This window comes from Balaenoptera acutorostrata, chromosome 9, assembly GCF_949987535.1.
Source record: "Balaenoptera acutorostrata chromosome 9, mBalAcu1.1, whole genome shotgun sequence".
NCBI lineage: Eukaryota > Metazoa > Chordata > Mammalia > Artiodactyla > Balaenopteridae > Balaenoptera > Balaenoptera acutorostrata.
The window spans coordinates 84618010-84639515 of NC_080072.1; the positions used below are offsets into that span (position 1 = coordinate 84618010).

The 21506-nt window shown below is 36.3% G+C and overlaps 1 protein-coding gene and 1 pseudogene across 11 annotated transcripts in view; both read left to right on the forward strand.

The window, feature by feature from the left end:
- The window catches only part of GRIA4 (glutamate ionotropic receptor AMPA type subunit 4), a 532571-nt gene that overhangs the window by 112021 nt on the left and 399044 nt on the right, over positions 1 to 21506 (forward strand). The window lies entirely within an intron of this gene.
- On the forward strand, positions 3705 to 5028 carry LOC114239025 (60 kDa heat shock protein, mitochondrial-like; annotated as a pseudogene).

Consider the following 21506-nt stretch of genomic DNA (forward strand, 5'->3'; position numbering starts at 1 on the left):
ACAAGACAAAAACAAAATAAACAACCAAACAAAAAACCCAGAAACCAAAACAAACAATAAAAACAAAACTAACAAAAACAAAAAACAGAAAAACCCAAACAAAAAAGCAAAGAAAACAAAAACAACAACAACCAAAAAACCTCCCCAAATCAAACCCCCCAAAGCAAAAAATAATATAAAAATAAAGAAATAAAAAATATATTTTAAAAAATGTAAGAAATAAAAATAATAAATAAATAAGTTTAAAAATTCCCTGGGTCCTCTGCTGTCAGTGTCCTTGTCCCCACAGTGAGCCACAGCCAACCCCTGCCTCCCCTGGAGGCCCTCCAAGACCTCTAAGTAGGTCTCTGGACCCACTGTGGGCACTGTAGGGGCAGCTCAGACTCTGACCTGGCCCTACTTTCATCTATACGTGCCCACAAAGTCTACAGCTGCTAAAGCTAGACCAGCCTCAGTTCTGGAAGCACCCATTGTCCATTCAGATGTTCTGCAGTTGCTGGGTTTACCAAGCTGATCACAGGGGTTTAATCTGAAGCATGTGCAGGTGCAGTGAGAGATTTCAGTTCTTCTTCCTTAGTCGCACTGCCCTGGGGCTCAGCTTTGGTTTTGGTACCACCTCTGCATGTGGGTCACCCTCAGGCGTCTGCTCCCCACCCAGGAGAGATGGAGTGAAGTCAGGGACTGGGGGCATGATGGCCCATTTTGGTGGGATGAGGCATGGCAGCTACTGACTGGGTCACTCTTGCTTGCTTAGGTGGGGGAGCAAGGGGCAGTGACAGACTGGGGCATGAGTGCTTGCTTTGGTGGGAGTCCCTCCCATTGCCCCTGGAGCAGGGGCTGGTGTGTGAGGAGAGAGACCTCGATGGTGGCCCTGCCCTTCATGCACCACTCAGCACTGACGCCTTCCATTGCAGTCCGTGCTTCCTCCAGGAGCATTCCTAGCTGTGGAGCCCCTCGCTCCCATCCCCTCAGGCTGTCTCCACGCAGCCAACAGCAGTCCTCTCCTTGGGTCTGCTCTCCAAACCCCAAGTTTCAGCACCCAATCCCAGCCAGCACTGGCGAACCCCTGTCTCAGGCTGGGGTGCCCAAAACTGTGGCACGGACTGTCCGTCAAAATCTCTCTCTGTCCTACCTGCCACAGGCCGGCTGCTACAATTTCCTCCGATAGCCCATGAAGCTTCCCTCCATCTCAGCTGATCGAGCTGCCAGTGAAGGGGCCTCTCCAGTTGTGTTAACCTCTCATCTCCTTCAGTTCCTCCACCAGAGGTGCAGATCCAATCCTGTTTCCTCTTTTCTTTTTCTTCCTTTTCTCTCTTTTGTCCTACCTGGTTCCGAGGATCTTTTCTTGTCCTTTTAGTTGTCTGAGGTCCTCTGCTAGTGCTCAGCAGGTGCTCTGTGTGAATCGTTCCACTTGTAGATGTATTCTTGATGTACTTGTGGGGAGAAGTGAACCCCAGGTCCTCCTATTCTGCCATCTTGACCTAAACTCTGCATGACTCTTCCAGAGTACAATTTTTAAGTGTACTCTTCTTAGATCTATTTTAAACCTATGTGTACCAAAACATAACTATTGGTAAACAGAGACAGTAGTTATTCCATAATGGAGACAAAATGATAGATTATTGTTAAATGTTCGTTTTAAATATTTTACATTTCTGAAAAAATAAATTCACTTTTTGATGCACTTACAAACATAAAAGAAAATTAAGTCTACCGCTTTATTTTTAATTTGTCATATTATCAATCCCATTACCTTCTGCCTTTTCTGCATTAGATTCCAAAGTCTATTGGGATGTATAAAGAATGAGCAGTTTCTTGTGAATTTTTATAGGATTAATCTATTATACTTCATCTAATATTTTAGTCATAGTACATTCAAGTGCTGACAATGTGTTTCTGTAAGAAATAAAATAAAATAAAATTACTAGTACTTAATTGATTTTGCAAAAATACTCAAAAAAGTAAAGAGGAGGACCAAAAACTTCACTGATATTTTATAATTATAAGTATATCTTTGTTATCTAATTTATCTCAAAAGCTTACAGATATCTCCAGCTCTGTAAATATAATAAATACTTATTCAATACAACTTAATATGTAATACTTGTTTAAAAGGACACGTTTACTTTCTTCATTCAGTGAGGGTCTATAATACACAACACTTTCTGGCAGTCACCAAAGAATTCTTTCTCCATAAGTTTTTATTAATCAATTTATAACCTAATTAACTATTTAATTCCAATTGCAGGGAATGCTAATAAAAATTACAGGTTCTATGAGAGCTTGCAAAATGTTTGCTGAATTTAGGGATCAGGAAAGATATCCTCAAGATAGTGACTGACCTGAGTAATGAAAAGTGACTAAGAGGTCACTAGGTGAGTGAATAGTGGTTAAGTGCAGAGGAACATTTCAGGCTGAGGGAGTAGGGGGCAAAGGCCCCACAGAAAGAAAAATGGCCAGTGTGGTCAAAGTTCACAGAGAAGTGGCCCTATAGGCCAGAAGGTGGAAGACTTGTTAGGCCTAGCTAGGAACTTGGTCTTCATATTAATGTAGAAGCTCCTGAAGGACTTAGAAAGAAAATGAACAAATTTACATTTTTAAAAGATCACCCTGGATCTGGTATAGAGAAAGGATTGAAGGAAGATATGGATGATTGCTGGGAGTTTCTTAAGTAGTCTAAGAAATATATGAATGGGTAGAGAAAACCCCCTTAACAACTGCAACAAAGAAGATTAAATATTTTAGAATAAGCTTAAAAAGAAATATGTGCTACCTCTATAAGGAAAACTTTAAAACATACCTGAAAGATGTAAAAGTATATTTGAACAAGTAAAGAGACATCCCCTCTTCCTGTATGAGACTATTCAACATTATAAAGAAGTCAGTTCTCCCTTAATTAATTTATAAAATTAACTCAATCTTAATCAAAATATTAGCAGGCTTTTTTACAGTGTAGAAAATAATAATAAAGTTCATATGGAAAAACAAACATACAAGAAGAGGCAGGAAAACACTGAAAAAGAAAATCTATGAGAGGATATTAGCCCTGCCAGATAGAAAGCTATAAAGATATACTTCAAAGTAGCTGTAATTAAAATAGTGTGATACTGGCACATGAATAGATAAAGAGAACAGAGGAACAGAATGGAAAACCCAGAAGTAGATTCAAATACATAAGAAAGCCTATTATATGATCAAGGTAACCTGTGGGGCATCAGTGAGGCAAAGGTAGACTTTTTAATTAATGGTTGTAGAACAACTGAGTGGCCATTTGGAAAAAAATAAAATTTGATTAATATCACACACCATATACCAGGATAAACTCCAAATAGATCAAGAATGTAAATATAAAAAATGAAAACAAGAACTAGAAGAACACTGGGATGAATTTCTCTTTATCCTCACAATAGGAAAATACTTTCTATTTCACAAACTCTAGAGGAAATGAAAGAAAACATTGATAAATTTGACTATGTGAAAGTGAAAGTTTAAAAAAAGAAACTAAGACAATAACATAAGCAATATCACAGACAATTTATTAACTGGGAGAAAACATTTGCAATGTGTAACACAAGAGCCAATATCCTTAATACATAAAGAACTCTTAAAACTGAAGAAAAAGGGATCAAAAACCCAATAGCAAAATAAGAAAAAGACCTAAGCAGACATTCACATACAGAGACAGAAAAAGCGTATTTGTTAAAAATATTACCAATGATACAAATGAAAAGACTGTAGGCCCACCACCACTGCTGCCTTACTGATATACTCTATTACCAAAGACGGCTTAGAGAAGATTAGCAAAGGTGTTAAGCCAGTGGAAATCAGAAGAGGTGTAATGTTAGCTATAGATGCTGTAATTGCTGAACTTAAGAAGCAGTCTAAACTTGTACCAACCCTTTAAGAAATTGCTGATTGCTAAGATTTCTGCAAACAAAGAAACTGGCAATATAATTTCCAATGCAGTGAAAGAGATTGGAATAAATGGTGTAGTCATGTTAAAGGATAGAAAACTCCTGAATGATGAGCTAGAAATTATTAAGTTGAGGTTTAAGTTTATATTTCTTCATATTTTGTATACATCAAAAGATCAGAAATGTGTATTTCAGGATGCCTGTTTTCTATTGAATGAAAAGAAAGTGTCTAGTCCATTATACTGGCCCTTGAAATTGCCAATGTTCATTGTAGCCCTTGATAATAATTGCTGAAGATGTTGATGGAGAGGCTCTAAATATGCTCCTTTTGAATAGGCTAAAAGTTGGTCTTCAGATTGTAACAGTCAAAAGCTCCAGGTGTTTGTGACAATAGAAAAAAACCTGCTTGAAAACATAGGTATTGCTACTGGTGTTTCAGTGTTCAGAGAAGAGAGAGTGACCCTAAATCATGATGATGATGATTTTCAGACTCATGACTTGGGAAAAGTTGGAGAGGTCATTATGACCAAAGATGAAGTTCAGCTCTTAGAAGGAAAAAGTTAACAGTCTCAAATTGAAAAACATATTTAAGAAATCAATGAGCAGTCAGATATCATAACTAAAGAATATGAAAAGGAAAAACTGAGGGGACTCTGGCAAAATTTTTAGTAGAATAGCTGTGCTGAAGGTTAATGAAACAAGTTATGCTGCAGTGAATGAAAAAAATTTACAGATGCCCTTGATGTTCCATGAGTTTCTGTTAAACAAAGCATTGTTCTGGGAGGGGGTTGTGTTCTGCTTTGCTACATTTCAGCCTTAGACTCACTAATTACAGCTAATGAAGATTTTTAAAAATGATATAGAAATTATTAAAAGAACACTCAAAATTATTTTAGTGATCATTGTTAAGAATGTAGATGTTGAAAGATTATTGATAATTGAGAAAATTATGCTAAATTCCTCAGAAGTTGGTTATGATGCTACGCTTGGAGCTTTTGTGAATATGGTGGAGAAGGGAATTATTGATCCAACTAAGGTTGTAAGAACTTCTTTATTGGATGCTAAAGAAGAGAAAGATCCTGGAAATCAGTGGAATGGGTGGGATAGGGGGTGATAAGTTCTAATTCCTAGAACAGTGCTTCACCATTACTAATGAACTATGACAGGATGCTTGAGACAATGTTTCTCACCAATAATTTCGGAGAAGTCAGTTGAAGAAAATGAAGAAAAGGCTGTCTGATATTTAAGAAACTCACTATAATCCTCAATTACTAGTTTCAGTTGACAATATATAATGATTTTCATTGTCCATGCTTATAGATAATTTATTTTGTAATTTTAAATAAAAAGTCATTTGTACAATCATGAAAAAAAGGATATGTGAAAGAGTACCTATAGTATGCGATCCTTTATAAGAAAAAGAGGGCAATGAAAAAAACACTTTATCCACTAATCTCTTCAAAAGAAATATCAGAAAGATAAATCAGAAACTAATGAGATTGGTTACCAATATAAGGCGGGTAGGAATGGAAGTGAAAGAATGTAAAAGGAATGATACTTCTTTAAGTATACTTTTCTGTGTAGCACTGTCTTATAGGATGTACCCTCAAACAAAAATATAAGATAAAACCAGGATGTAGGGGGAGCCCAAAATGGAATACAAAAAATAATAATACTACAAAAATACCTAACTATGTTACAAATGAATGGCATAACCATACCTGAAGGGGATAGAGAAAAAAATAATTCACTTAGTAATTTGTGGAAACATTTTGATTGTATACCATACACAAATATATACTACTGTCGGCTTAAAAAATATTCACAACCTAAAAGTTGAGAGTTATGTTTTATTTGGTGGGAATTTTTAGGACTTCAAGCCTGGGAGGCAGCATCTCAAGTAACCCTGAGAGAACTGCTTCAAGGAGGCAAGGAGGGAAGCCAGGTTAAATATTATAAAAGTTTTGCAACAAAGGGCAGGTAGTCTGAATGTCAAAAGATTATTGTTAATTAAAGAAAACTAGATATCTCAAGTTAAGGAATTTAGCGCTTTCCTATGTATGGGAAGATGCAAGAGTCTGGGCTCACTGAAATCATTCCTCATGATATGTACCTCAGCTACCTGGGACCACTATCCTGTATTTTCACATCCTGAGTTTCCTCAGGGCTCACCAGCTCACCGTTGGCAGTGGCTGCAATAGCTGATGACTGTGACATCCTTTGTTTACTGATATGGCAGTCAGTATTCCATTTATCAGCCACATTATTAAGCAAACATCAGTTAATTTATTTATTTGAAGATCATAAATATCAATATAGTGAATCATTGCTAAAGCAGACAGATTATTGTCAAAGTATACACAATACACCTCTGACCTGTGTAACTCAAATTTATTCACCTAATTTGGTTCAAAACAACATTCTAAAAATAAAATTATGAAGAGAAGAAAAATTATTCCTTCATGTGTTACAGCATACTTGTGTTTTAGTCTGTCCAAACTTTTTCTCATTATATAGAACTTGATTTATATAGATTTCATCTATACATTCCCTTTGGGGAAAAAAACTGAAAATGAACAAAATAGCAGCCACTCTTTGAAAATATCAATAAAATACTCTTCTTTAACTCGGAACACTATTTCTATGAGAGCAACTTTAAGAAGATATTACAAGGATGGTGATACAGGAAAGAGAGGTTATTTCATGAAATAAATATTAATTAAGCATGGTCCACACATTATAGGCAATTTTGTTGATATAACCTTTTTAAGATGTGGCATCAGTCCTTAAGGGTTTTGAACTATATAGGCCTTGAGGCTCAGTTCTATTCTGGCTCAGCAATTTACTAAAGCTGTACTATTGGACAAGTTTAAAACCTCTCTAAACTGCTGTTTCACCCTCGTAAAATGGGGATACCACAACACTTATTTTGAAAACTTGTGAGAATTAAATGTAAAATATTCTGAAAATAATTGGCTGGAAATAAATGTGTTTCTTTCCTTTACCCTTTATGACAGCAATTTTTAAGAAGATTCAGCTTTAAAATACATGGATGTTATAGGTTATAAATCATTATATATGTAAAGAATTGTTATTATGAATAATTAGAAAAATGGCTTCAATTTACTCTTATTTATCAAGAAAGCCAATCTCACCAAATGAATACGCATATTGGTCTGTGCATCTCTGTGGCCAACATCTCGTACTAGGACACTGGAAAGTATTGGTGGATTTTTTCCCCTATAATAAAGAACTGGTGTATCTAATTCATGTTAAACTGTCCAAGAGATTTATATCTGGAATATCTGGATAGAAAAAGTAAAATCTTCAGATAACAAAGATAAACTAAAGGGAACTGAAAAGGTCTATAGGCATATTCCTATTCATGCTATGTCAGCCATTTAATTCACTAAATTTTTTCTTACTTGGAATGAGAAAATATAGAAATGGAAATGCAAACTTCCTCCCATAACATGAAGATTTCAAAGTCAATTCATATTTGCTTCTCAATAAAAAGATTATTTCAACACTTCAATCAATCCTATTTTTGTGCATAATTTAAAAATCACATTACTTGTACCCTTTACCATACTTAGTGAATCTTTTTCATGTAGCTTTTTTTTTTTTTTAACACTGAAAAAGCTTTGAGTGAATTACCTATGAATAAATCATTGCAGTCCAGATTTAAAAGTACATTTGACCTCAGGCCATTCCTCATAACTAGTGAATGCTCAAAAAATATGAAAACAGTGTTTAAAAAAGGCACTGGAAAAATGATTTCATAAACAGAAACCATATATTAAATTTAAATACAATTTAGAAAGGTAAATATTACTCAGTATTTTTTTGTATATGATGAGATGTTTAATTTCATGATGGAGATATAAAAATAGTGTTTATCATTAAAAATCTAAGCAAAACTCTTCTACTAAGTAACATGTTACTCTTGCAACATAGTACAGAAAAACATTCTGAATACATTTAATTGTGTACCTATGGACACATACTCAAAGGAAATTTATAAAATGAAATTATTTGTTAAAATGATAGGATTATGGAAACTTTCAAATTTTTCTCTAATGCTTTAATAAATTAAACCCATACTTAATTTACAAAAACACCATCATGAATTATATATTCCAATTTTAACTGCAAGTGTTCTTTTTCTTTCATGAATGATCTGTGGGAACACAAGCTTTCAGTAAATTTTCAACTACCAGTTTCTATCTTATATGAGAAGCTTTTATTTTATTTTATTTTTATTTTTTTATTTTATTTTTATTTTTTATTTATTTTTTATTTATTTTTTGAGAAGCTTTTATAATTGGGTTTGTTGTTAAATTACTCAGGGAAAATAGTTCAGGAATTATTAATTAATATATGCTAATTAAGAACATAAAATATTTTAAAGATGCACAAACGGAAATCAGAATGGAAATTTAAAGTAGCTCATGACCATTAAAGTAACAAAAGGACAATTTAACAATTATTAGCAACTGACCCAGAGGACCAGTAGTAGGTACAGCTGTCAGGAAAACAATTAACTTGTGCAGTGGCAGGCTTTGGAACTTGTATGGTACTTAGTGAGCACAGCTATGCTAAGCTAATTTTCTTTGTTATAATGATAATATAGAAACCACTAAACTTAGAAAGGCCTTTAGACAAAGTCTACATTATTTAGGTTTTACAAAATATTTTTTGAGCTTCTTTTATGTGAGAATTGTAGAAAGTATATCTCAACTTCCAAATTCAAATTCACAGAAACATTATTTAGAGGCTACATTTGATAAACTAAAATTAAATATTTTTTGCTTTTTTAGGAATTGATGATCTCAATCTTATTTTTGTGACTTTTAAACTAAGAATTACAAAAATTAGTTGTGAAATACTTTAAATTCTAAAAAGCAAAAAGAAATCAAATCAACATACAATTGAGACTTAAAGTTATTGGTGCAACTTTTACATATAAGAAATTGTGCTGGAGAATATGTGTCACAAAATTAGACTGTGTTCAATTTCTTAACATTTTAATGATCTGATACCACTTCTACATAACCTTGTTGACATTTCCCTATAATAAATGATGGACAAGTCCCCATAGTAGAATAATGATATGTCACAAATTAACAATGCCCTCAATCAACAGTTGAGCCTGGTACCTAAATATTGTTAGACCTAAGACTAGTATAATCTATTATAAAATAACATCAGTTGTCTTTCAAAATGTAATTGGTTCATATTTAGTAAACCCATCTTAGTGGATGTATTTCCAAATAATTATTTTATTCAGATTCACCAGGAATCTGTATTGCTCAAACTAGACATGCCAATGCAGATATTTATTGAACTGCAATGATAACATCTGCTTTAGAATGTAATACAGTTATACTGCCCAGAATGACTCTGTGATCTTAAGCAAGTTGGAACAGACCCAGAAATCTGTGTGTGTTTGTGTGTGTGTGTGCATGTTTGTGTGTATTCTGACTGTTTCAACAGGTGTCTTTGAAAGCCTTCTATTAATAAAGAGCCTAGATTAGGTTTGCTAATGTCCACAAAATGATAGCAGTCAAAGCATATGCTTTTCTGGTCTCAAATGCAATGGATTCACCATCAACCAACAACTCAGAACTTGATGTCATCGAGGTCAGACTTGATGACAATCACAATCACAATTGATAGCTGTTCAATTCTTTTTTTTTTTTTTTATCTGGCATACAGATATTATATCTTATGGAGAATTTCTAAGCAGTGTGTTGTCAAATAAGTATAAGACTGATTTTTGGATTGAGGTGGGAAAACATCAATTACTTGTTTACTATGTTTCACCTTGGCACCCTGCAGAGCTGCCAAACATGACAATCAAAAGGTGCTATAACTTACCATTCTATTGCATCTATTCATTACATTTGTTGCAGGCATATTGTTGAGCACGTTTTCTATTATATATCACTGTCTTCCCTATATGAAGTTCCATGTTTGAAACATGTTTTAGAATTTAGCACTAGAGAAATCTTTCTTTCCATCCATGATCTGGCATGTTTTGTACCCACTGGAAGTAAGAATATGGAACTTTTTCTGTTTTGATGGCCAAGAAGCCTACAAGCAGATGTTTCACTCTAATTAATAGTCAATAGATTAGTATAAGAAATCTGATCAGGAAGATACCATTTACATCAAGATAAAAGTAATAGGAAGGCTGCACAGAAGATAATGAATTTGAGCCAGGTCTGAGAATATGGAATATATTTGGATACTAGACAGGCATAAAGGACTCAATATAGCTCTGTTCTGGCTAGAATACAATAGATTGCTATAACAAAAAGAAGACCCAAACATTTCAAGATCAAGAAAAGAGAAGTCGTAACTCAGAAGTGGGTTTTCAAGTTAACGGGAGAAGGACTTTCCTCTACTTGGTGTTTGGGGACCCAGGATCCTTTCATTTTGTGGTGTTGGCATCCTAAAAAGCCATCCCTTTCATCTGCCGTCAGCTAGCAGGAAAAATTACAAAGTACACATAAGAGGTGAAATGTGTCAAGCCTGAAAGTGGCTCATATCATTTCTACTCGATTTCCATTGGGAAAGACTTACCCGCTCAGCCACCGGTAACTGCAAGTGAGACCTAGAAATGTAGTGTAACTGAGTGCCAGGAAGAAGAAGTGAATAGATGCTAGTGGACTCTGCCACAAATATTAAAAATAATAAATTACATTTAAAATATAAATAGTCGGGCATAGTAACAAGCATAATTTTTTCTTAGACAATGTCTATAATTTCTCTGTAAATTTCTTATCCATTACAACTATTTCTTTTTCCATATATGCAAAAATTTTAGCTATATTCTCAAAGGTTTTGGTTCTACAAAAAATCCTAGATTGACAGGACACCAGCCTATACTATAGCACATTTTATAGCTCTGATTAAATGTAGATTTCATTTAGAGCATAGAAGAAAGAACAGACTTCTGATTACATAAAAAAGTAAAATAATTTTCTTATTTCTACAGTCCAATTTGATAATATATACATTTCAAATGTTTTTCAGAGGTTTTATTTATCACTGGACTCTCAACTACCTTAACTTTAATAATTTTTTAGCATCTTTATTGGAGTATAATTGCTTTACAATGGTGTGTTAGTTTCTGCTCTATTACAAAGTGAATCAGCTATACGTATACATATATCACCATATCTACTCCCTCTTGCGTCTCCGTCCCACCCTCCCTATCCCACCCCTCTAGGTGGTCACAAACCACCGAGCTGATCTCCCGGTGCTATGTGGCTGCTTCCCACTAGCTATCTATTTTACATTTGGTAGTGTATATACGTCCATGCCACTCTTTCACTTCATCCCAGCCTAACCTTCAAACTCCCCATGTCCTCAAATCCATTCTCTAGGTCTGCGTCTTTATTCCTGTCCTACCCCTAGGTTTCTCAGAAACATTTTTTTCTTAATTCCATATATATGTGCTAGCATACAGTATTTGTTTTTCTCTTTCTGACTTACTTCACTCTGTATGATAGTCTCTAGATCCATCCACCGCACTACAAATAACTCAATTTCTTTGTATGGCTGTGTAATATTCCAATGTATATATATGCCACATCTTATATATCCATTCATCTGTTGCAGGACACTTAGGCTGCTTCCATGTCCTGGTTATTGTAAATAGAGCTGCAATGAACATTGTGGTGCATAACTCTTTTTGAATTATGGTTTCCTCAGGGTATATGCCCAGTAGTGGGATTGCTGGGTCATATGGTAGTTCTATTTTTAGTTTTTTAAGGAACCTCCATACTGTTCTCCATAGTGGCTGTATCAATTTACATTCCCACCAACAGTGCAAGAGGGTTCCCTTTTCTCAACACGCTCTCTAGCATTTATTGTTTGTACATTTTTTGATGATGGCCATTCTGAATGGTGTGAGCTGATACCTCATTGTAGTTTTGATTTGCATTTCTCTAATGATTAGTGATGTTGAGCATCCTTTCATGTGTTTGTTGGCAATCTGTACATCTTCTTTGGAGAAATGTCTATTTAGGTCTTCTGCCCATTTCTGGATTGGGTTGTTTGCTTTTTTGATATTGAGCTGCATGAGCTGCTTGTAAATTTTGGAGGTTAGTCCTTTGTCAGTTGCTTCAGTTGCAAATATTTTCTCCCATTCTGAGGGTTGTCTGTTCATCTTGGTTATGGTTTCCTTTGCTGTGCAGAAGCTTTTAAGTTTCATTAGGTCCCATTTGTTTATTTTTGTTTTTATTTCCATTTCTGTAGGAGGTGGGTCAAAAAGGATCTTGCTGTGATTTATATCATAGAGTGTTCTGCTTATGTTTTCCTCTAGCAATTTTTTAGTGTCTGGCCTTATATTTAGGTCTTTAATCCATTTTGACTTTATTTTTGTGTATGGTGTTAAGGAGTGTTCTAATTTCATTCTTTTACATGTAGCTGTCCAGTTTTCCCAGTACCACTTATTGAAGAGGCTGTCTTTTCTCCATTGTATATTCTTGCCTCCTTTATCAAAGATAAGGTGACCGTATGTGTGTGGGTTTATCCCTGGGCTTTCTATCTTGTTCCATTAATCTATATTTCTGTTTCTGTGCCATTACCATACTGTCTTGATTACTGTAGTTTTGTAGTATAGTCTGAAGTCACAAAGCATGATTCTTCCAGCTCTGTTCTTCTTTCTCAAGATTGCTTTGGCTATTCGGGGTCTTTTGTGTTTCCATACAAATTGTGAAATTACATGTTCTAGTTCTTTGAAAAATGCCATTTGTAGTTTGATAAGGATTGCATTGAATCTGTAGATTGCTTTGGGTAGTATAGTCATTTTCACAATGTTGATTCTTCCAATTCAAGAACATGGTATATCTCTCCATCTGTTTGTATCATCTTTAATTTCTTTCATCAGTGTTTATAATTTTCTGCATACAGGTCTTTTGTCCCCTTAGGTAGGTTTATTCTTAGGTATTTTATTCTTTTTGTTGCAATGGTAAATGGGAGTGTCTCCTTAATTTCTATTTCAGATTTTTCATCATTAGTGTATAGGAATGCCAGATATTTCTGTGCATTAACTTTGTATCCTGCTACTTTATCAAATTCATTGATTAGCTCTAGTAGTTTTCTGGTAGCATCTTTAGGATTCTCTACATATAGTATCATGTCATCTGCAAACAGTGACAGCTTTACTTCTTCTTTCCGATTTGGATTCCTTTTATTTCTTTATCTTCTCTGATTTCTGTGGCTAAAACTTCCAAAACTATGTTGAATAATAGTGGTGAGAGTGGGCAACCTTGTCTTGTTCCTGATCTTAGTGGAAATGGTTTCAGTTTTTCACCACTGAGAATGATGTTGGCTGTGGGTTTGTCATATATGGCCTTTATTATGTTGAGGTAAGTTCCCTCTATGCCTACTTTCTGGGGCGGGGGTGGGGGGGGTTATCATAAATGGGTGTTGAATTTTGTCGAAAGCTTTTTCTGCATCTACTGAGATGATCATATCGTTTTTCTCCTTCAATTTGTTAATATGATTTATCACATTGTTTGATTTGTGTATATTGAAGAATCCTTGCATTCCTGGGATAAATCCCAGTTGATCATGGTGTATGATCCTTTTAATGTGCTGTTGGATTCTGTTTGCTAGTATTTGTTGTGGATTTTTGCATCTATATTCTTCAGTGATATTGGCCTGTAGTTTTCTTTCTTTGTGACATCTTTGTCTGGTTTTGGCACCAGGGTGATGGTGGCCTCGTAGAATGAGTTTGGGAGTGTTCCTCCCTCTGCTATATTTTGGAAGAGTTTGAGAAGGGTAGCTGTTGACTCTTCCTAAATGTTTGATAGAATTCGCCTGTGAAGCCATCTGGTCCTGGGCTTTTGTTTGTTGGAAGATTTTTAATCACAGTTTCAATTTCAGTGCTTGTGATTGGTCTGTTTATATTTTTTATTTCTTCCTGGTTCAGTCTCAGAAGGTTGGGCTTTTCTTATAATTTGTCCACTGCTTCCAGGTTGTCCAATTTATTGGCATACAGTTGCTTGTAGTAATCTCTCATGATCCTTTGTATTTCTGCGGTGTCAGTTGTTACTCCTTCTTTTTCATTTCTAATTCTATTGATTTGAGTTTTCTCCCTTTTTTTCTTGATGAGTCTGGCTAATGTGCATGTGCATCTCTTAGCCAAGATGGATTCTAGCAAGAGGCCTATGGATAGTTGACGTCACTTACTATGGGGTGGCACCCCCTCCGTTTTCGACCTCCAAGGTGTTTTTCTGCACATGTGTAATCAGGGAGGTCTCCTTGACTTTGAGAATGAGGAATATGTGGTCTTTTATCTCTTATCTGAGCAGGACCCAGCATCCTCCATCATTCTGCTTTTATGGAGTTTCTGTCCACAGGGGATGAACTTCAGCTGTTTGGCCTAGTGCCCATCTATCTCCTACCTCAAATTCCCCCTGAGAGACATGAACCACAAGAAATCTTTATTGGGAGGATGAAGGGCAAAGGTCTGTCTTCTGTAGCTTCTTCAGCCTGGCAAGGGGCTTATGGACCCTACCTAGTTGGGTCACAGAGCTCTTGCTCTGTCTTATTAAGGGGCCCAGGGTGACTTCTGTTGTTATTCCAGCAGGATCTGTTTCAAGGAGTGGCTGGAATCTCTGCATAACTGTCATCTTGTCTGGGAAACTGTTGTGCTCTTAGAAAGAACAAGCTAGACAAGTATATTAAGAAGGCACGGGCCAACAATCAGTAAAAGAATTATTGTAAGCAGGTGCCAAGCAGGAGTAAGAACCAGGTTACATATGATAGCAATTTTGATCCTGGTCCAGACAGAGTCAGTGTTTGGGTTACCCTGAATAAAGGAATGGAACCATTTGGGATAGTCATATACATTTTTGATGTACTCTTCTATTAGCTCAGTATGATTTATATAGGTGTAACAGACCCAGTTAGATGTAGTTGGACAACTCGAACATTAGTAGACAAAATAGATCTCATTTCTTTTCAGGAGAATAAGGCTGAAACCCAGTCTGGACCTGGCACTTTGGAGAGACTTGTAGCCAAGTAGCCAGTTGTCTAGTTTTGTTTGTTTGTTTGTTTTTTTAAACATCTTTATTGGAGTATAATTGCTTTACAATGGTGTGTTAGTTTCTGCTTTATAACAAAGTGAATCAGTTATACATATACATATGTTCCCATATCTCTTCCCTCTTCATTTCCCTCCCTCCCATCCTCCCTATCCCACCCCTCTAGGTGGTCACAAAGCAAAGAACTGATCTCCCTGTGCTAGGCGGTTGCTTCCCCCTAGCTATCTATTTTAGGTTTGGTAGTGTATATATGTCCATGCCACTCTCTCACTTTGTCACATCTTACCCTTCCCCCTCCCCATATGCTCAAGTCCATTCTCTAGTAGGTCTGTGTCTTTATTCCCATCTTGTGACTAGGTTCTTCATGACCTTTTTTTTTTTTTTTTTGCTTTAGATTCCATATACATGTGTTAGCATACGGTATTTGTTTTTCTCTTTCTGACTTACTTCACTCTGTATGACAGACTCTAACTCCATCCACCTCACTACAAATAACTCCATTTCGTTTCTTTTTATGGCTGAGTAATATTCCATTGTATATATGTGCCACATCTTCTTTATCCATTCATCCAATGATGGATATTTAGGTTGCTTCCATGCCCTGACTATTGTAAATAGAGCTGCAATGAACATTTTGGTACATGACTCTTTTTGGATTATGGTTTTCTCAGGGTATGCCCAGTAGTGGGATTGCTGGGTCGTATGGTAGTTCTATTTTTAGTTTTTAAGGAACCTCCATACTGTTCTCCATAGTGGCTGTATCAATTTACATTCCCACCAACAGTGCAAGAGTGTTCCCTTTTCTCCACACCCACTCCAGCATTTCTTGTTTCTGGATTTTTTGGTGATGGCCATTCTGACCAGTGTGAGATGATATCTCATTGTAGTTTTGATTTGCATTTCTCTAATGATAAATGATGTTGAGCATGCTTTCATGTGTTTGTTGGCAATCTGTATATCTTTTTTGGAGAAATGTCTATTTAGGCCTTCTGCCCATTTTTGGATGGGGTTGTTTGCTTTTTTGATATTGAGCTGCATGAGCTGCTTGTAAATCTTGGAGATTAATCCTTTGTCAGTTGCCTCAGTTGCAAATATTTTCTCCCATTCTGAGGGTTCACTTTTGGTCTTGTTTATGGTTTCCTTTGCTGTGCAAAAGCTTTTAAGTTTCATTAGGCCCCATTTGTTTATATTTGTTTTTATTTCCATTTCTGTAGGAGCTGGGTCAAAAAGGATCTTGCTGTGATTTATGTCATACAGTGTTCTGCCCATGTTTTCCTCTAAGAGTTTGATAGTGTCTGGCCTTACATTTACGTCTTTAATCCATTTTGACTTTATTTTTGTGTATGGTGTTAGGGAGTGTTCTAATTTCATACTTTTACATGTACATGTCGAGTTTTCCCAGCACCACTTATTGAAGAGGCTGTCTTTTCTCCACTGTATAGGCTTGCCTCCTTTATCAAAGATAAGGTGACCATATGTTCATGGGTTTATCTCTGGGCTTTCTATCCTGTTCCATTGATCTATGTTTCTGTTTTTGTGCCAGTACCATACTGTCTTGATTACTGTAGCTTTGTAGTATAGTCTGAAGTCAGGGAGCCTGATTCCTCCAGCTACATTTTTCGTTCTCAAGGTTGCTTTGGCTATTCGGGATCTTTTGTGTTTCCATACAAATTGTGAAATTTTTTGTTCTAGTTCTGTGAAAAATGTCGTTGGTAATTTGATAGGGATTGCATTGAATCTGTAGATTGCTTTGGGTAGTATAGTCATTTTCACAATATTGATTCTTCCAATCCAAGAACATAGTATAACTCTCCATCTATTTGTATCATCTTTAATTTCTTTCATCAGTGTCTTATAATTTTCTGCATACAGGTCTTTTGTCTACTTAGGGAGGTTTATTCCTAGATATTTTATTATTTTTGTTGTAATGGTAAATGGGAGTGTCTTCTTAATTTCTATTTCAGATTTTTCATCATTATTGTATAGGAATGCCAGATATTTCTGTGCATTAACTTTGTATCCTGCTACTTTACCAAATTCATTGATTAGCTCTAGTAGTTTTCTGGTAGCAGCTTTAGGATTCTCTATATATAGTATATCATCTGCAAACAGTGACAGCTTTACTTCTTCTTTTCCGATTTGGATTCATTTTATTTCTTTTTCTTCTCTGATTGCTGTGGCTAACACTTCCAAAACTATGTTGAATAATAGTGGTGAGAGTGGGCAACCTTGTCTTCTTCCTGATCTTAGTGGAAATGGTTTCAGTTTTTCGCCATTGAGGATGATGTTGGCTGTGGGTTTGTCATATATAGCCTTTATTATGTTGAAGAAAATTCCCTCTATGCCTACTTTCTACAGGGCTTTTATCATAAATGGGTGTTGAATTTTGTCTAAAGCTTTCTCTGCATCTATTGAGATGATCATATGGTTTTTCTCCTTCAATTTGTTAATATGGTGTATCACGTTGATTGATTTGTGTATATTGAAGAATCCTTGCATTCCAGGAATAAACCCCACTTGATCATGGTGTATGATCCTTTCAATATGCTGTCAGATTCTGTTTGCTAGTATTTTGTTGAGGATTTTTGCATCTATGTTCATCAGTGATATTGGCCCGTAGTTTTCTTTCTTTGTGCCATCTTTGTCTGGTTTTGGGATCAGGGTGAAGGTGGCCTTGTAGAATGAGTTGGTGAGTCTTCCTCCCTCTGCAATATTTTGGAAGAGTTTGAGAAGGATAGGTGTTAGCTCTTCTCTAAATGTTTGATAGAATTCGCCTGTGAAGCCATCTGGTCCTGAGCTTTTGTTTGTTGGAAGATTTTTAATCACAGTTTCAATTTCAGTGCTTGTGATTGGTCTGTTCATATTTTCTATTTCTTCCTGGTTCAGTCTCGGCAGGTTGTGCATTTCTAAGAATTTGTCCAGTTCTTCCAGGTTGTCCATTTTATTGGCATAGATTTGCTTGTAGTAATCTCTCATGATCGTTTGTATTTCTGCAGTGTCAGTTGTTACTTCTCCTTTTTCATTTCTAATTCTATTGATTTGAGTCTTCTCCCTTTTTCTCTTGATGAGTCTGGCTAATGGTTTATCAATTTTGTTTATCTTCTCAAAGAAACAGCTTTTAGTTTCATTGGTTTTTGCTATTGTTTCCTTCATTTCTTTTTCATTTATTTCTGATCTGATCTTTATGATTTCTTTCCTTCTGCTAGCTTTGGGGTTTTTTGTTCTTCTTTCTCTAATTGCTTTAGGTGCAAGTTTAGGTTGTTTATTCGAGATGTTTCCTGTTTCTTGAGGTAGGCTTGTAGTGCTCTAAAATTCCCTGTTTGAACTGCTTTTACTGTGTCCCATAGGTTTTGGGTCGTCGTGTCTCCATTGTCATTTGTTTCTAGGTATTTTTTGATTTCCCCGTTGATTTCTTCAGTGATCACTTTGTTATTAAGTAGTGTATTGTGTAGCCTCCATGTGTTTGTATTTTGACAGATCTTTTCCTGTAATTGATATCTAGTCTCATAGCATTGTGGTCGGAAAAGATACTTGATATGATTTCAATTTTCTTAAATTTACCAAGGCTTGATTTGTGACCCAAGATATGGTCTATCCTGGAGAATGTTCCATGAGCACTTGAGAAAAATGTGTATTCTGTTGTTTTTGGGTGGAATGTCCTATAAATATCAATTAAGTCCATCTTGTTTAATGTATCATTTAAAGCTTGTGTTTCCTTATTTACTTTCATTTTGGATGATCTTTCCATTGGTGAAAGTGGGGTGTTAAAGTCCCCTACTATGATTGTGTTACTGTCGATTTCCCCTTTTATGGCTGTTAGTGTTTTCCTTATGTATTGAGGTGCTACTATGTTGGGTGTATAAATATTTACAATTGTTATATCTTCTTCTTGAATGGATCCCTTGATCATTATGTAGTGTCCTTCTTTGTCTCTTGTAATAGTCTTTATTTTAAAGTCTATTTTTTCTGATATAAGAATTGCTACTCTAGCTTTCTTTTGATTTCCATTTGCATGGAATATCTTTTTCCATCCCCTCACTTTCAGGCTTTAAGTGTCCCTAGGTCTGAAGTGGGTCTCTTGTAGACACCTTATATATGGGTATTGTTTTTATATCCATTCAGCCAGTCTGTGTCTTTTGGTGGGAGCAATTAATCCATTTACATTTAAGGTAATTATCGATATGTATGTTCCTATTCCCATTTTCTTAAATGTTTTGGGTTTGTTATTGTAGGTGTTTTCCTTCTCTTGTGTTTCTTGCCTAGAGAAGTTCCTATAGCATTTGTTGTAAAGCTGGTTTGGGGGTGCTGAACTCTCTCAGCTTTTGCTTGTCTGTAAAGGTTTTAATTTCTCCATCAAATCTGAATGAGATCCTTCCTGGCTAGAGTAATCTTGGTTGTAGGTTTTTCTCCTTCATCACTTTAAATATGTTCTGCCAATCCCTTCTGGCTTGCAGAGTTTCTGCTGAAAGATCAGCTGTTAACCTTATGAGGATTCCCTTGTGTGTTATTTTTGTTCTTCCCTTGCTGCTTTTAATATGTTTTCTTTATATTTAATTTTTGGTAGTTTGATTAATATGTATCTTGGCATGTTTCTCCTTGGATTTATCCTGTATGGGACTCTCTGTGCTTCCAGGACTTGATTAACTATTTCCTTTCCCATATTAGGGAAGTTTTCAACTATAATCTCTTCAAATATCTTCTCAGTCCCTTTCTTTTTCTCTTCTTCTTCTGGGACCCCTATAATTCGAATGTTGGTGCATTTAATATTGTCCCAGAGGTCTCTGAGACTTTCCTCAGTTCTTTTCATTCTCTTTTCCTTATTCTGCTCTGCAGTAGTTACTTCCACTCTTTTATCTTCCAGGTCAACTTATCCGTTCTTCCCCCTCAGTCATTCTGCTATTGATCCCTTCCAGAGTATTTTTAATTTCATTTATTGTGTTTTTCATCTTTGCTTGGTTCCTCTTTAGTTCTTCTATGTCCTTGTTAAATGTTTCTTGCATTTTGTCTATTCTATTTCCAAGATTTTGGATCATCTTTACTATCATTATTCTGAATTATTTTTCCAGTACACTACCTATTTCCTCTTCATTTGTTAGGTCTGATGTGTTTTTACCTTGCTCCTTCAACTGCTGTGTGTTTTTCTGTCTTCTCATTTTGCTTATCTTACTGTGTTTGGGGTCTCCTTTTCACAGGCTGCAGGTTCATAGTTCCGGTTGTTTTTGGTATCTGTCCCCAGTGGCTAAGGTTGGTTCAGTGGGTTGTGTAGGCTTCCTGGTGGAGGGGACTAGTGCCTGTGTTCTGGTGGATGAGGCTGGATCTTGTCTTTCTGGTGGGCAGGTCCATGTCTTGTGGTGTGTTTTGGTGTGTCTCTGGCCTTACTATGATTTTAGTCAGCCTCTCTGCTAATGGTTGGGGCTGTGTTCCTGTCTTGCTAGTTGTTTGGCCTAGGGTGTCCAGCAGTATAGCTTGCTGGTCGTTGAGTAAAGCTGGGGCTTGGTGTTAAGATGGAGATCTCTGGGCGATTTTCGTCATTTGGTATTACGTTGAGCTGGGAGGTCTCTTGTGGTGCAGTGTCCTGAAGTTGGCTCTCCCACCTCAGAGGCACAGCCCTGATGCCTGGCTGGAGCACCAAGAGCCTTTCATCCACACGGCTCAGAATAAAAGGGAGAAAAAAACAGAAAGAAAAAAAAAAAGAGGGCTTCCCTGGTGGCGCAGTGTTTGAGAATCTGCCTGCTAATGCAGGGGACACGGGTTCGAGCCCTGGTCTGGGAAGATCCCACATGCCACAGAGCAGCTGGGCCCGTGAGCCACAATTGCTGAGCCTGCGCGTCTGGAGCCTGTGCCCCGCGACGGGAGGGGCCGCGATAGAGAAAGGCCCGCGCACCGCGATGAAGAGCGGTCCCCGCACCGCGATGAAGAGTGGCCCCCGCTTGCCGCAACTGGAGAAAGCCCTCGCACGAACCGAAGACCCAACACAGCCAAAAATAAATAAATAAATAAATAAATAAATAAGAAAATCCTTTAAAAAAAAAAAAAAAAGAAAGAGGATAAAATAAAATAAAGTAAGATAAAATAAAATAAAGTTATTAAAATAAAAAATAATTATTAAGAAAAAAAGAAAAAAATTTTAAAGTAAAAAAAAAAAAAAAAGAAAGAAAGAAAAAAAAAATGGACGGACAGAACCCTAGGACAAATGGTGAAAGCAAAGCTATACAGACAAAATCTCACACAGAAGCATACACACTGACAAAAAGAGGAAAAGGGGAAAAAATAATATATCCTGCTCCCAAAGTCCACCTCCTCAATTTGGGATAATTCGTTGTCTATTCAGGTATTCCACAGATGCAGGTACATCAAGTTGTTTGTGGAGTTTTAATCCGCTGCTTCTGAGGCTGCGGGGAGAAATTTCCCTTTCTCTTCTTTGTTCGCACAGCTCCAGGCTCTCAGCTTTGGATTTGGACCCGCCTCTGTGTGTAGGTCGCCTGAGGGCATCTGTTCTTCCCTCAGGCAGGACGGGGTTAAAGGA